General features: G+C 35.8%; 1 protein-coding gene across 1 annotated transcript in view; it reads left to right on the top strand.

Moving 5' to 3' along the window:
* Positions 1-6,703: 6,703 nt before the first annotated feature.
* LOC143255035 (transmembrane protein 114-like) overlaps positions 6,704-17,700 on the top strand; it is an 81,636-nt gene continuing 70,639 nt past the window's right edge. The window contains exon 1 of the mRNA XM_076510054.1: positions 6,704-6,998. The gene's annotated coding sequence lies outside the window, so the exon portion shown is untranslated. The remainder of the gene's footprint in view (positions 6,999-17,700) is intronic.

Below are 17,700 nucleotides of genomic sequence, written 5' to 3'. Positions count from 1 at the left end.
TAATTATATAAAATATCAGTTTGTACAGATTTTAATAAATAGCGTTATCAATACTGGATGTATTTTTAGACGAATTAACGCATCTCTTTTAGCCATTACAGTTCTTTGTGCTTTCATTAATAAGGAAGTTTCGATACGAAAACAATAATAAATAATTCATCCTGCAGTAATTTTTGTTGTTGTTGGAGTCTACTTGTGTGATTACGATAATAGTACAGCTGCGTGCCATCCATAAATAAATCTCACTACATGTCGATCGTGAAACCACACGTCCTAAATGGACAGAATCTATAAATAAAAGACGAGACGAACTACTTTATTGTGACAAGTCACGGAGATGTACCAGTGAAACTACTAAAGTTTAGGTTCAGGTAGAAAAAACTTCGTTCAAATTTTGCAAGGGAAGTCTACCTAGTAATGCTTATGTCACTTATAAAAGTCACCCGCTTGAACTGCGATAAGTCTGCATATTTATTTCGCTTAAAATCAGGGATTTGATCCCATTCAGTACTCAGAGAAGCTTGTCCAACGTGGCTTTGCTTAGGACAAACACACAAGCTGATGAATATTCAAAAACACTGCGGTGAAATAATTTTATTTATATGAAGACTGTAGTTATATATTATTCACTTTTTTATGTAAATAGAGATTCTGGTTTATATATGTGCTATAATTTTATTACTGTTATTTAATGCTGGAAAAACTCGTTATTCGAGTACGAAACAATTTTTGGTTGTGGTATTTTGTGTTTGAATGCACAATGTGTATCAAATGTAAAGGCTGTGCTGTGTATTAAAAGTGTTTAAAACAGTTAAATGATTTGTTTGGACTACTCCCGCAAGAGGTCAGGTAAGTAGAATTATAAACGAATCTAATGGTCATGGTGGGCGTCTCAATGACGGCGAAGTTAAACCTAAATGAGTGGAGACCGTAATGTCTATTTCACAACACGTGATACCTACCAAACACCTATGTAGTGTAAAAGACGCTTTGAAATGAATGGTGCGATAAAAAGATTACAAACCAATTAATTTATCTAGTAAGAAACTACGGATATGCATATCTTTTATGTCCACCAGAAGGAATCGAAACACAGGTTTTAGTTTTGTAAGACGGTAAACTTACCACTGTTACATAGGAAGACCCAGAATATCTTAAGCAATGTAACAGTAAAAAGATCTCTGCCTGTGTTTCCATTACCTGTAGTATACACAATTTGAAGAAAAAGACGTAGATGTTCTATTAATTCAGTAATAAGTTTTTGTTTCTTCGTTAGGATTTTTCGCGCAAAGCCGCAGAAGAACTATCACCTCATTGGCTTCTCTAATCTTGAACTGACTGATTAAATGGAAGTCAACTATTCATCAGCACCCACCACCAACACTTGGGCTACTCCTGTTTAACTGGATAAAAAAATGTTTGATCGTCACTGTTGCAACCCATAAAGCGTTTCCATACAGTCCGATTATGAGACATTGTTAAGTTTATAATGAGTTTTTATACACTTCGATGATGAGACACCTAAATATACACAGATGACAAGGCCTTACGTGGACTCACTTAGAGTGAAAATTGACATGTGGATCTGTACATAAAATACTTGGTATGAAGTTTACACTCGAGCCTCACTTTATAAACCGCCATTGTTACTGAATACAACATTGGTACTTTCAACATGGAGACATTCGAAGAATAATTTATTTTTCTAAGGTGACTTCATCTGATATCATAAAATGGCACTAAATGATTCTTTTTTCTCCTGGTAAATAACATTTATTATTTCGTGAAATAGAAGCGTCAAAAATAAAAAAATATAAGCCCCACACAGAACGCATTCTTAATAACAAAGTAACTGAAAAAAAAAAGTGTGGGTGGGTTTTCTTATAGCACAGATACATCGGACCATCTGCTGAGTCCACTGAGGGGAACTGAACCCCTAATTTTAGCGTTGTAAATCCGTAGACTCACCGCTGTACCAGCAGCGGACAAAAGGTAATGAAGCGAAACGTTCATTTAGGGTTAGGACACAATTACCGGTAATTTAGTCTCTCTTTGAGAAATAATGGAATTACTATTATATTTAGTTTTCCAAGCGAATAAAAATATTGCATATTATCGATAGAATAGCTTTATTTAATGACACCTGTTGTTATCGTCATTAAGCCGTTTAGTTTGTTCTGAATTTCGCGTAAATATATGCGACGGCTAGCTCTCCATAATTTAGCAGTGAAAGATTAGAGGGGAAACAGCTAGTCAGTCATCACTATCCACTGCCAACTGTTGGGCTACTGTTGAATTATGGGAATGATAGTGAATTTATAACGCCCCCACGGCTGAAAGGACGAGCATGTTTGACCGGACGAGTATTCGACCCCGCGATCCGCTGATTACGAGTCAAGTGCCTTAACCATCCGGCTATGCTCGACCTCCAAAAATGGATTAACACAAAAATGTCACAACCGAATCGCTTTATTTTTTTCCAAAATGGCACAGCGGTATGTCTACAGACTTACACTGCTAGAAACTGGGTTTCAGTAATCTGTCATTATCAGTTGAGTTCACTAATCTTTATAATAATATTATGTTTTAGGGATAATTTGGCAATACACATTTAGTAGTATCTAACACTACGTGTATATTTAACTAAAAGAAACATCGATATAAAAATAAATGGCCCGGCATGGCCACGTGGTTAAGGCACTCGACTAGTAATCCGAAGGTCGTGGGTTCGAATCCCCTTCAAACGAAATATGATCGCCCTTTCAGCCGTGAAGGCGTTATAATGTAACGGTCAATCACATTATTTGTTGGTAAAAGAGTAGTCTAAGAGTTGGCGGTGGGTGTTGCCTTCCCTCTAGTCTTACACTGCTAAATTCGGGACGGCTAGCGCAGATAGCCCTCGTGTAGCTTTGCGCGAAATTCTACACAAACAAATCAAAATAAATATATGTTAGTAAATTCGTTACAATACACATATCTGTGTGTGTGTGTGTGAATGAAAGATTGACAGAGACTGATCTTGTCGTGAGGATGCGTGGATTATAAATCAGAGGATTTGCAATTCGAGGACAGTTGTCGCATAAATTCAATTCGCACTTCAGAGTCGTGATTTCAGTAAATTAGATTGACTGTCATATATCACCTCTCTGAGAGAGAAGCATAGCCTAACAGTTGGCGTTGAGTGTTGTTGACTAGTTTCCTTCAATTTAGTCTAGCTTAATACAGCTTTATGTAAGAGCTTAATGAAAGGTGATTTATTTGTACAAATAATTTCAATAAGTGCATAAGTCGAGTTTATTCTCGTAAAAATAAAGAAAAATGTAACTCATATCTTACAGTTTAAGACTTTCACACCTCGTAAGTTATTAGAAAGTTAATTAGATTCAACCATTTTAATCACTGTCGTTTCTAATTACTGTTTTATAATTATTAATTGGAAAATTGAAATTATGACCGTTTTAAAGATAAACGTACAGTAACTAACCATATAAAGCGTGTAATAATTAATTTATTTCTTAAGGCGTTCGACTCGCGGGTTCGAATCTCCGTCGCACCAAACATGCTGGCCCTTTCAGCCGTGGGGGTGTTAAAATGTAATGGTCAATCCAAATATTCATCGGTAAAAGAGTAGCCCAATAGTTGGCGGTGGGTGGTGATGACTAGCTGCCTTCTCTCTAGCCTTACACTGCTAAATTAAGAATGGCTAGCGCAGATAGCTCTCGTGTAGCTTTGCGCGAAATTCCAAAACAAACAAACAATCATTATTCTTTAGTACTTGATATTTTCAACTTTAATGATTTCTTGTGCTATGCGTGAACTGAACCGCCTGATCAGGAGATTCTAAAGTTTAATTTACGTCTCTAATTGAAAACTGCTGATTCCAAAATCCACCAACACTTACGCCACCTCGACTGTTCTTAATTTCATATTAAATTTAACTCCTACAGTCATACATTCTGTATAGCTGAAATTGCAAAGCGTGATCAGTGGAATATCATGGCTTGATCACTAGTCTATGTTGGGCCAGTGTTGTTTAGCATTTACTGTGATTTTATTCTGTTAGCTGGTCATGGCCAAGCGTGTAAGGCGCGCGACTCGTAATCCGAGGGTCGCGGGTTCGCGCCCGCGTCGCGCTAAACATGCTCGCCCTCCCAGCCGTGGGGGTGTATAATGTGACGGTCAATCCCACTATTCGTTGGTAAAAGAGTAGCCCAAGAGTTGGCGGTGGGTGGTGATGACTAGCTGCCTTCCCTCTAGTCTTACACTGCTAAATTAGGGACGGCTAGCACCGATAGCCCTCGAGTAGCTTTGTGAGAAATTCCAAAACAAACAAACAAACTGTTAGCTGGTTAAAGCGAAACCTTATACTTCCAGTCACTTTCTGTAATACAAAGGTTTAAATCCATTTTTATTCACATCTTCTAAAGCTCTGTTTAACGTGTTGTCGTGTATTAACGCTGTAATTTTGAGGTGAGACAGATTAAAGATTATTTAATACAATTAAAGAATATATTATAGAGAGGTATGCCAAGCATGACCACGTGGTTAGGGCTCTCAACTCGTAATCTGTGGGTCTATGTTGTGATTCTCCGTCCCAGCGAACACGCTCGCCGTTTCAGCCGTGGGGGAGTTGTATGTTTCAGCCAATCCCACTCTTTGTTGGTAAATGTGTGGTCTAAGAGTGAGCGATGGGTGGTGATAAGTAGCTGCCTTCCCTCTAGTTTTACACTAAATTTAGGACGGCTAGCGTAGATAGTCCTCGTGTAGTTTTGCACGAAACTTTACAAATGAACAAAGAAAGATTGATGCGCTAGTTTCGTATTTGTGGAGCTAAAATCGATCTTTATCTTCTAATTATAACCCTCTTCCCCACCTTTTAGAAACATCTAATATATCGTCTTAATTTATAATTCCAAAATGATGTACAGGACAAGATTTATGTAATGAAATGGCAACGTAATTTAAGTCTGTATCTTAGCTTTCTCGGAGGATTAATTATTTCTGCATGCCGTAAACGTCATCTTGTCAACAGCGCCATCTCCCATCAGTCTAATTTAGTCAACCGAAGCTGTAAATATATTCTAAAAATATCGTCATAAATTTAATTTTGTAAAAACCATTGGTGAATTTTTTTTTAAAACAAAGCTCTCACGGGTAATTGAATGTTAGATTTCAGAACATGTATTAAAAATGTTCTAGTATTCCGAAATTCATTAATTTTGTCAGGCATGCCTGAAAAAACCCCAAAAATACTAAGCCTTTTCATTAACAAATAGATCTTGCCGCTACGGCATAATAAGGTTTGGTTTGTTTTGAATTTCGCGCAAAGCTACACCAGGGCTATCTGCGCTAGCCGTCCCCAATTTAGTGGTATAAGACTAGAGGGAGGACAGCTGGTGGTCACCACCCGCCGCCAACTTTTGGACTACTCTTTTACTAACGAATAGTGGGATTGACCGTCACATTATAACGCTCCCACGGCTGGGAGGGCGAGCATGTTTGGCGTGACCGAGATTCGAACCCGCAATCCTCAGATTAGGAGTCGAACGCCTTAATACGCTTGGACATGCCGGGCCTCTTAAGCGTTTTTTCAGGTAAAAAAAGAGATACGTATGTAATGCACTATAAAAACGTAACGAATTTATATATTACTTCCTCAGATATTTAGTTCTTGAAATGATTTCACTGATAAAATAATGAGTTCATTTAAATACAGTTCAGAATAACACATCTCTTAACTTTTCTAATATTCGTTTCTTGAATATTATTTTTGAACCATATAATTTTACTTTCCTTTGAAACGGGAATAAACACGAACCTAAAACGTGTTTTTTGTTAATCTTATATTTATTTTATGTTTATAGCTGAACTAAAGAGGCCGTTTCTAATTTTGAACTACCGGTCAGAAGGAACTCAGCTACTTAACAACACCCTATTTTCCATCACAGGGGGTTCACTGTCTCAAATAACGCACGCGCTTTCTTTAAATTGAGGGAAATATTTTTAGTATTGCACAAATTTGAACCAAATTGACCAGTGCAGAAGTCCAGAGATCCACGCTTTTCTTTTTAAGTGATGTGTTAATGAAATAAAAATGATGTTTGTTTAAACTCAGGTCGGATTCGAATCCAGGGTCATTGAAAAGACGCTATTCATAAGAGCAAAGTTTCCTTTCAAATAAAACTTAAACCTCCTTGCTATCTTTATTACAGTGTGTAATCTGCATCAGGGATAGGTCTAATACGCCAATCAAACAGCTCCAACCGCTAAATTCTTTGTTTCGATACTCGTGGTGTCCCCAGCACAGATAGCCATGCGCTAAACAACTTTAAAAACGGGCGTAATATGTGTGATCCCTAAGTGTGTGGTATATATCGGTGGTTAACTACAAAAATGAAAGTTGCTGATTGACCACGTTAAAGTAATTAAGTTATTGTGTTGAGAGTAACGGCCACAGCCGAGTTTCTGGACATCATGAACGCTTCGATAAGTTATACGCCTGAATTTTGTTTTTGCTTTTCGTAACTTAAAACCTACATAAATAATTCAGAATACTTTGTAAAAACTGAGTAGTTAAACAGGATTCTGCTTCGTCATAATTGATGTTTTCTTAAGGGAAAGTCTAATAATTTACGCAAAGCATACCTTCAATAGTTTCTCGCCACACATCACAACCAGAAGCTTTCCCTGACGTCGCCAACGGAAACGTATTGCACCTGCGCTGGCAGGAGGCGGCTTTTCCTACTTTGAGCATGGCACATGTTCAACGTATGGAGTGTACTGTGTTTGCAACCGCTGACGAAAAGACAGGGCTACTACACACGTATTTTTATTACCTAGAGAACTAGAACGCATTAGTTATTGTGTTTTAGTAGCAATGTAGGACTCTAGCACGTGCGTCGTTTAGCTCATAGCAACAAGCGGACGGGGTAAACTGATTAGGACGAATAGAAGCTAAGAATTCCAGGTTTATCTGAGCGACAAATCTGAACGTTGAGGTTGGTATAAGTAATATATAAGGATATATATTTCGAGAGTTTTAGAGAGAGATTTCTTGTCTTTGTTTTCAAGTGTGGTACAAGTATTTTACACCGACAGTTAATACAACATATGATATAAAAATTTAATATCCTAAAAATATTTGTGATCAATAAGTGAGGAGAGTAAACTAAAAATTTAACAAAATACGTGTTTGTTCGTGCGCCAAACTCAGCAAACTCATTACAACTAACTTTTAGCTTTAGCACGTCCAGGTAACAGCCAGTAGGTTCTCATTTGTTTTTCTTGTCTTTGGTTATGTACGGCTGCAATGGTAAAGTATTCAATTCTAACGTCTAAAGTGGACGTAAAACGCAACGCTCTTTTAAGCCCTCGTAATAACAAGCATTTGAGATGAAAACAGAGCATACTGTGCGAAATGATTTCCAGGCAGGTCACAACATCCGCTACGGGTAGAAGAGCTAGACGATTTCCGTCATAATCCGTCAAAACTCAAACAACTTGTATTCAAATAATGTCATATATGCATCTGACTGGTTGCTCTGTTATATGAGATGAAATGAGCCGATGACCAAGGAAGGTTGAAACGTTGTTCTCTGCTTATCAATAATAGTGTTAATACCCATACTAGCTGTTCTGAGATACATTTTTATTTCAAGTTGGTTTTTCGACATCAACAAAAAAAAAGGCTTAAGTGTATAAAGAGGACGGAAACTAAAAAAAAAACATTTACCTAATCTTTTGTTATTCAAGGAAATTCAGTTAATGTTTATATAATCATCAGTGGATGTATTATTATTATTTAATATAATACTGGATGATATAAACATTCTTAGAGGGGAAAATGTTATATTAAACCATCAAGTCAAAAAGTGAATCCGAAGTTGTACTTTTTTTCGAACCGCAAGTAACCGAAAATATCCTTTATTTAAATTAAAAGTGACGAAATACATATTTAAAAAATTAGCCACGTGACATACTAATAAAAGAAATGTTTGTTTCTGTACAAATGTCGCTTTTCTCGTACCTGATATCCTTAATATTTTAATATTGTTCACCAAAAATTAGGAAAACTGCAAATAACTAAGAAGTAGTTCGAAAATCATGTGTTATTTATTTTGTTACCAATATACAATTACGAGTACTTTTATGTTTCTAACCAGTTCTTCGTTCATTTAAATTAAATGATCTAATGATTGGGAAACTCAATTCACAGTCTGTAGGTGGCGGGATTGAAATCCGTCACTGAGCATGCTCGTCCTTTCGGTCATGGGAGCTTGTTATATGACGGTCAATTCCATTATTCGTTGGTAAAAGGGTAGCCCAAGAATTGGCGGTGGATGGTGTTTACTGTCTGTCTTCCTTCTAGTCTATCTCTTTAAAATTAGGAACAGCTAGCGCAGACAGTCCTCAAGCAGCTTTGAGCGAAATTCAAAACCAACTAACAAACAAAACTTTCAGTTATTGTTTTTGACGATAGGTTGATCTCAATATTTAATTTTTATTTATTTATTTCGCAGTCGAGCCCAGTGTTATACAATACGCCATCTGTGGTGTACCAATCACAGTTACTCAAACCTAGCTTTTAGCGTTATACGTCTTCAGATTTACTGCTTTGCCACTGGAAAGCCGTTAAACCCTTGAACCTAAGTGGATCAACAGTAACACAACACATGTTAAACCATATTACGCAGTATTTCATAGATAAATAACAAAATACAGTTTAATAAAAGAAATGGCATGCCGGAATTTGTAGAGTAAGTGCATAAATTACTTAGAATACGACAATTCGTCAGATTGGAATATCAGTGAAAAAACAGTTATTTTCGACAGTATTTACTAAAACAACTTAATCTACAACCTCTTTGTTAACATGTTTAAAACAGCAAGTCTTATCGGTACTGTAACTTAATAAAACCGAATTAATTTTTCTAAATGCTAGCATATTGGTTTCAACTTAATTAAAAGAGTCGCCATTTCTTTTCAAAAGAGTAAAGAACTGACAAAAACAATCAACTACAGTAACAACAATAACCACAATGAAACATAAGTAGTTACCTACATGGTGGTAGATTTCAAAGGCTAATCATTTAAGTCACACGGTCGGTGAGCAGTAATTTTATGGACTTACAGTGCTAACACCTGGGAGGACTCGATTCCCCGTTGAGAGCCTAAGAAACTTGCAAACAATAATTCTATGACATATGTTTTGGTTCACATTGGTTTTCTATGTTTTGAACTTATCTAAATGTTTTATATTTTTTACCCTCTATTGCTGTGAAACTACAATTAGAGTTGCGCACCTAGAGCACAAATTTAGATTGTACTTTATAGTTTGAGTACATTAGAACTATACAAAGTCAGAATGTACTCTATAGTTTAAGGGTATTAGAACAACACAAATTTAGATTGCACTCTATAGTTTGAGTATCTTAGAACTCCACAAACTCACACTGTACTCTGTAGTTTGAGTATATTGGAACTACACAAACTCAGACTGTACTCTATAGTTTAAGTATATTACAACTACACAAACTCAGACTGTACTCTATAGTTTGAGTATATTAGAACTACACAAACTCAGACTGTACTCTATAGTTTGAGTATATTAGAATTACACGAACTAAGACTGTACTCTGTAGTTTGAGTATATTAAAATTACACAAACTAAGACCGTACTCTGTAGTTTGAGTATATTAGAACTAATTTGCTAAGGAATTATAAGGCTTATCACAATTCTACTTTTGCTCCGCTGATTTTATAAATGTTTTAGAAAATGTTTAAGAATCACTTGAGTGAAGATTGTTCTTGTTTACAGTATTTACTAAATGTTTTTAATTAGTTGAAATGAAGTTTGTTCGTTCGTTTGTAGTTAAGCACAAAGCTGGACAATTAACAATCTGTACTCTGCCCATCAGGGATATCGGAACGCGACTTCTAGAGTTGTAAGTCCACAGACCTGGAAATGAAGTAACCTAGAAAAAAATATGACTTTTGGATGTGTTTGAAAATAACTGTACTTTTTACAAATAGTATACAGTTGTTAAAATGCTTTCTATATAAATTATAAATATCACTGTTTGATACAATAGCAGGTCTGACTTAAATCTTGCACAAGCTAAAAAATTCATCCCTGTCTGGTAATTTTAAGCTCAGCAAACACTGATAGAAACTGTTAAAGTAGTAATAATCAATGCTGCCAAAGATATTTTTCTGTCCCTTTATCAAGTTTGGTGAAACGTATTTGATTACTTAATAAAAACTTATAAAGTAACGCAAATAATAAACAAATGCATTTACATATTCTGAAAGGTTAACCTCATAGCTTTTCCTTCCGCCCCTCAGAGCAACTATTCTTACTCTCAGAGGTTTTAAAAGAACATGTTCTACAGAAATAGGTTGAATAATGAAACAATGCATCTAGAAAGATTTATACACCCAACTTGATTTAACACTAATGGACAAGAATGAGTTATGTCCCTCGAGTGGTTGTTTGGCTTGGTTATCGCTCTTAACCACTCGAGAGCTATCTATACTAAGCCGTCCATAATTTTGAAGTGTTTGAGTAAAGGGAAGGCAGTTAGTCGACCTCACCAACCTCCAGCTCTTTAACAGTAAAAGGTGGGATAGACCATCACATTATAACACTTCCACTACAAAAAAGGGCTAGCAAGTTCTGAAACGGGATTCGATCCCACGACCTCCAGACTGCGAGTCGAATGTCTCATCCACCAGATCATGCCGAGCCTCATGTGGCAATACTTTATACCATGTGTTTACAATCGTTCTCAGTACAAGGCCTCCTAGAATAATTTGCATCCTGACTGAGACCCAACACCCAATTAATCACTTTATATTAAGTATCTTAACAGTAGTGTACATTTGTCAATCTTCCTGACACTTGCGACCCTTTGGTTAGTGGTTCTTCATTTTGAAATTCCTCATCTACATCTAGAAACAAGCTATGAACAGTAAGCAACAACTTTCGTTTGACACAAAGCTAAGACAGTTACACGCTCCATTGTCCCTGGCACTTTATCAAAATTATTTCTACAATTATAGAATTAAATAAAACCACCTTACTGATGGGTCAGCCTAATTCTTCATCTCTTCAGTAAAACACATGGTAATCCATAGATGGGACAAGGTACAAAGCTCATAAGAAACAATATCTCTATTCTGCAGTATAATTATGTTAGTCACAAAAAATCTATTGCAGGAGCTAAATTAGTAGTGGTCTGGCATGGCCAGGTGGTTAGGGCTTCGGCTCGTAATTTGAGGGTCGCGGGATCGAATCCCTGTTACACCAAACATGCTCGCCATTTCTACCGTGGGTTCTTTATTATCTGACGGTCAATGCTACTATTTGCTTGTAAAAAAGTAGCCCAAGAGCTGTCGGTTGGTGGTAAAAACTAGCTGCCTTCCATCTAGTCTTACGCTATTAAATTAGGTACGGCTAGTTCAGATAACCGTCGTATAGCTTTACGCGAAATTTAAAGAAGAAACCACCAAAAACTATGTTAATCTAAAGACGATCTAAGAAGGTCGATACATTGTTCTGTACATTATTTTAATTAAAGTTTTAATACCCATACTAGCCGTCTTGATAATACATTTCTACTTCAAGTGGGTTTCTCGTCATCATAAGTTAATACTAACAGTTGTAAATTATTGTCTTAAAAAACCAATCAATATAGAAGTGTCTGGAAATATCTAAAGTTTGTGAACTTCACACCTTACGTCAGTGAAGCCTGAGCTATAAATCGTGATTTGTGTGAAGTCACATCGTAGTTAGACTGATAATAATTTTCAACATATCTTGCTTTACTGGAAAGCATTATCGTAGTATCATATCACACGAAACATCTAACTGATAGTAAAAAGTAGTCTGAACATAAAACTAAGCATTTACACTGGATGATCCAAAACTAATTGGAAGCCAGATTCATCGAGAATAATAATAATAAAAAACTCCCACCATTGCAACTCATAAAACCACAATATATCCATAACAAAAACCCCCAGTGGCTCGGCGGTATATCTGCGGACTTACAACTCTAAAATCCGGGTTTCGATACCAGTGGTGGGCAGAGCACAGATAGCCCATTGTGTAGGTTTCTGATTAACTCATAAAACAACCTAAAAACACAACCTGTAATTTTCAACAAAGAAACTAACATGAGTAAACTATCTTAACTGGAGAAAACAATTCATCTGAAATCAGCACTTCGGGATACCAGAATATCTGTATTAGACTGTGACGTAATACCTGGTCATGTGATATCTGTTTTCTACTACTTACATGTACTTGTGTCTCTCTTTGTGCCTGAATATAACAAAATCTTGTTTAAATGTCGTACATCTATAATAAAGCTTTTTCATATATGGTGCTAGTGTTCAGAAACTACCTTAATTTTGGCCATCATCTCTGATGCTAGTGGTTAGAAACTTCTTTTTCACTTGACCATCATATCTGATGCTAGTGTTTAGAAACTATTTTTCTTTTGGCCATCATCTCTGATGCTAGCGTTTAGAAACTTCTTTTTCACTTGGCCATAATCTCTGATGCTAGTGTTTAGACACTATTTTTCTTTTGGCCATCATCTCTGATGTTAGCGTTTAGAAACTACTCCTTCGCTTGGCCATCATTACTGATGCTAGTGTTTAGAAACTATTTTTCTTTTGGCCATCATCCCTGATGCTAGTGTTTAGAAACTACTTCTTCGCTTGGCCATCATTACTGATGCTAGTGTTTAGAAACTATTTTTCTTTTGGCCATTATCTCTGATGCTAGTGTTTAGAAACTATTTTTCTTTTGGCCATCATCTCTGATGCTAGTGTTTAGAAAATATTTTTCGCCATAGTGATTTCCCATTGTAACCATTTCTTTAAAGCACAGCAACACAATTGGTAAGAAATCGAACCCTAGATTTTAGCATTTTAAATTTCATAATGAGAACACCTTTTAGTAAAACTATCAGTTTTATTTTGTTTCAACTTGCAAGATACGTAGTTTTAAGTTTTTGGTTGGGGTACACCTTGCAACTGACAAATGGAGGAGAACTGCTTACCAGTTTCGGTGTATGCTTTCTGATTGGTCAGCTGTTAGAGAGCAAGCACAGTCCTGGCTTCAAATAGGTTCAGTCAGTCTTTCCATTTACTTAATTTTTGACCAATCAGAAGACAAGCTGTATTTGTTTCATTTTCGAGAAATAAAGTTCTCTATTCTTATTTTGTTTTAACCACTGTATTTTTCCTTGCCGCCCACTCCCACCCCAGTGGCACAGCAGTATGTCTGCGAACTTACAACACCAAAACCGGGTTTTAATCCCCGTAGTGTGCAGAACACAGATAGCACATTGGGCAGCTTTATGTTTAAGTTAAAAAAGTTTTGTCCTTTTAAATTCTACCTCTCTTTCTGCATGTTACATTCCCGAATCTCTTCATTTGTGAAGATCGACTGTGTCTTAGGTATCTCGTTCAATTACCACACAATTATTACCTACGTTTCCAACCATTTTGTGCAAAGCTACATAAATGTTTTCTGTACACAGCAGTCTTTAATTTTCAACTGATAGACTAGAGTCTATCAGTCGCTCTTGTTTGAACGAATAGAGTGGTTTATCTGTCACGAGCCATGTATGAACTCAGATTAATAGTCGAAGCAAGCTATTCAGCAGGCCACGCCTGACACATAAGATTTGCTGTAAAAGATCTTACACGCAGCATCAAACAACACGCTATTATCTCCATACATTTGTCAGTTTTAAGTTGCAGTTTAGGTAAACGGTTCAAGCTGTCTATAGAATACTAGGAAAATTACACTTTGGAACCATTCCATTATTACCATGAATTTATTCTACACATTTTCTCTACTCAAGTGCAAACTTAAAATTTACCATCTAGGTGGGTTGTTTCGTCGAAATTAGCTTAGGGTAACTATGTGCACCCGTGTTTAGAAGTTCAGTTTCGTATTCAGATAAAGAGTTAGGTTTCTAACCTTCTAACAGTTTCTTGAGAATTTGTTAACGCAGATAAGTCACTTTCATATACGTTTTGATGTTTTTATCCTCTGCCAAAATATTATTAGCAGCCTCATAATGTCATTTTTTTGTATACAAATGTTTCTTGCTCCATAAAACTCATTTCACTGAAAGCTTTCAACTGGAAACGAGAGCCTTACGAAGACAGATGGTCCGGCATGGCCAGGTGGTTAAGGCTCTCAACTCGTAATTCGAGGGTCGCGGGTTCGAATTCCTGTCGCACCAAACATACTCGCCCTTCCCGCCGTGGTGGCATTATAATGTAACGGTCAATCCCACTATTCGTTGGTAAAAGAATAGCCCAAGAGTTAACGGTGAGTGGTGATGACTAGCTGCCTTCTATCTAGTCTTACACTGCTAAATTAGGGACGGCTAACGCGAATAACCCTCGTGTAGCTTTGCGCAAAATTCAAAACAAACCAAACCTAACGAAGACACAGGAAATATCTCAGATATGCTCAGACGAGTCATAATCATTTTGATGAAATAATTCTGCCTGGTGGAAATCTAGAAAAAAAACTTGCATAATTAACTAGAACACTGATATTAAATTTTAAAATTTTACACTTTGTAAATAACATTCAAGTGCTATATTAAGCACGAGCTGAAACAACCAATTCCACGTCCAGTCAGTCATTCAGTCAGTTCAAAGCGATCCCTAGCGATGATACTCGATAGTTGCACATGAGGTTAGTTTAAATTTCTTAACAAATATTTCTGGCAGAAAAATGGCGTACTAGATGCGTTTTAACTCAGATCTCCATCAGTGTTAAGAATATTCCTTCAGGCCTGATGACACTTTAATGTCTCTACCAATTTATTTACTTTCAGTGACAAGCTCCACAAAATGGATAAATGTTGCTGTATTACTCGTGGTGTTTTTGCCTTATCATTCGGCTCTTTGTACACATTAGAGCACGTGGTAGATCACATACGTTTTTCTTTTGGTTTATGATGTTTTTCGATTGGCCATTCTCCATTAGTATGATAAAAAAAGAACAAAAGTATAAATTTTGCACTACAGTGTATTAAATATATTTGAAATCTGAGCGAGAGTTTTTCCTTTCCAAAACATCCAAGTAATTTTTCTTATGCGGCGTACCATTAAAAACTGGTTCGACATAACAGTTTAAATTGTTTGTAAGTTACTTATCCTGTGTTGCTGCTGTAGGACAGAAAAAATGTTTCATGGAACATGTATTTTTGTGCGTTTATTTAGTTTCTTTAGAGCCCGAAAATTTTAATGCGAATTTCTTTAATATATTATCACGTTTATTACAATGCGTTACTTTAATTTCCAGTAGGTGGAGGTAGTCTGTGAAATTTGAAGAAATAATACTTTGTGTCGTTCTGACTGTTTTGTTTTCAACTGGAATTCCCTCGTCTTTATAACTTTGATTATCGACTTATCAACTTAAAGTTTCTCCATTTCTCAACAAGATGTTTAGCTCTTAACTTAAAAAACGGGATTGTTGTAGGTAGCAACATCAATTGAATATGGTTGTCGATTAAGGGTTAAGTAAGTGTTGTTTACAGATAGAAATTAATCAATATCTCATTGTAATGGCTTTACGTGTATAGTATCCGTTATATGTAATTATTTGAGGGATTAATTGATGTTTAGCAGCATGTGAAGTAAATAAATGTAAACTTTGAAATGTAAGTAAAAAATACACAAGATAAAAAATTCTGTCATCAATATAATATCATTCTTTTCTTGAAACAAATTACCATAATATAAACTATATTAGAACAATACGAATTAGGATAGAACAACGACAGGCCTAAAATAAACTTTACAGAATCATAAGGTGAGATAACAACGTGATAATTATAGTATATTTATAATAGACCTCAAATAAACTTTACAGAATTATAAGGAGAAATAACACAACGTAATAATTATAGTATATTTATAATAGATCTAAAATAAACTTTACAGAATCATATGGTGAGATAACACAACGTAATAATAACAGTATATTTATAATAGACCTAAAATAAACTTACCAGAATCATAAGGTGAGATTACACAGCGTAATAATTATAGTAAATCTTTGGTATAAGGAAACATACACACATATATTAGATACCATAATATGGTATATTTCACTACCTCAGGAAACGTGTTATTTACTTGGTTGTATGAAATTAGTGTACAATTACAGGGAGTTGCTTCATATGCTAATTTGGTATATATTTCTAATATCTCAAGCAACATGTTACTTGCGCGGTTGTATGAAATTAAAACAATAATTGAAACGTACCCACAATATTTACTAATGTTATAGAAGACACAAGTCTACGATTTTCATCTTCTTTTGATCAGAATAACCGGGAATTCGTATAAATACAAGACTATTAAGTAGACAAAACTTTCATTTTATTAAATTATTCTTAGTGGAACCATTCCAAATGTTCTTGACTTTCATTTGATTTATACCTACCTTAAACCTTGTATTTTAAAAGTCCGTAAACTCTTTTTATTGAAGCTCTAAAATCAATCTGATGTAAGAAACACGTATAATTAGTCCTTTTGTTAATATAAGCAAAGAAGAAGCAAACACAGACACTTTCCATACAACAAATAAAATGTTGACCATTTGGGGTGTAAGTAGCACGAGAGGAAGGCGTGGTTTCACACAGGAGTGTTTGTTCTATTGTTTCAAGAGATATTTATGGAAATTCAGGAGAAAAATAATGATTCAAGATCAACAACGTGTTCTCCGGTTTCCAGAAAATAGCAAGCAAAGTTCGTGCTGTCGGGATCTGTATTCTCTAGGACGAAGCATGAACGAAACGTCACCAACTGATGACTGACTATTTTTTCACGCAATTAAGCCTAAAAATAACCTCTTATAGTGGTGTATGGACCTGAGCTTTTCGAGTGTAAAACCAGTTCTACATATTAGATTTCTGTTCGGCATCCAGCCAGTCTAACTTCAAGCATATATATATATACAATTTTATTATTTTGTTTGTTTGTTTTTTAAATTTTACGTAAGACTACATTATGGCTGTCTGCACTAGTCGTCAATAATTTAGCAGTGTAAGACTAGAGAGAAGGTAGCAAGTTATCATCCCTCGCCGCCAACTCTTGGGCTGCTATTTACCAAGGAATATTGGGATTGACCGTCACATTATAACAACCTCACAATTGAAAGGGTGAGCATGCTTTGTGTGACTGGGATTCGGTACCGTGACCCTCAGAATACGAGTACATCGAGTTCATTACGTTTTCTTAGTTTCCAAAACTTGTCTGGCCAATTTTTATAAAATGGATTAAACATTTTCATACAATAAGTGAGTTAGTTAGCTAGTTTGTGCACAGCTACGCATTAGAGCCTCGAATTTTAGCGTTTTAAGTCCGTAACATACCACTGGCTCACCGGGATAAGTTATTTTAAGAGTTTTACAAACATAGATTTATCTTTGTAATTACATTTTATAAGCTATTTGATGGTTTTGGAACAGCTGTGAGATAAGAAGTTTACTTAAGTTTCATCGGTTCAGCGCACACGTCACAAAGTTTCAATTGCTTGGGTATTTTAAGAAATGGAGTGAAACGTTTTCTAGCAATAAAATATCGTTGTTGTTTTGTTATAAAGTACAAACCTACACCACGGGTATCGAAGCTTGTTTCTAGAAGTAGAATTCA

Source organism: Tachypleus tridentatus, chromosome 7, assembly GCF_004210375.1.
Source record: "Tachypleus tridentatus isolate NWPU-2018 chromosome 7, ASM421037v1, whole genome shotgun sequence".
NCBI classification, from domain to species: Eukaryota; Metazoa; Arthropoda; class Merostomata; order Xiphosura; family Limulidae; genus Tachypleus; species Tachypleus tridentatus.
Note: the sequence above shows the minus strand (reverse complement) of the source record. Positions and strands in the feature narration are given on the sequence as shown.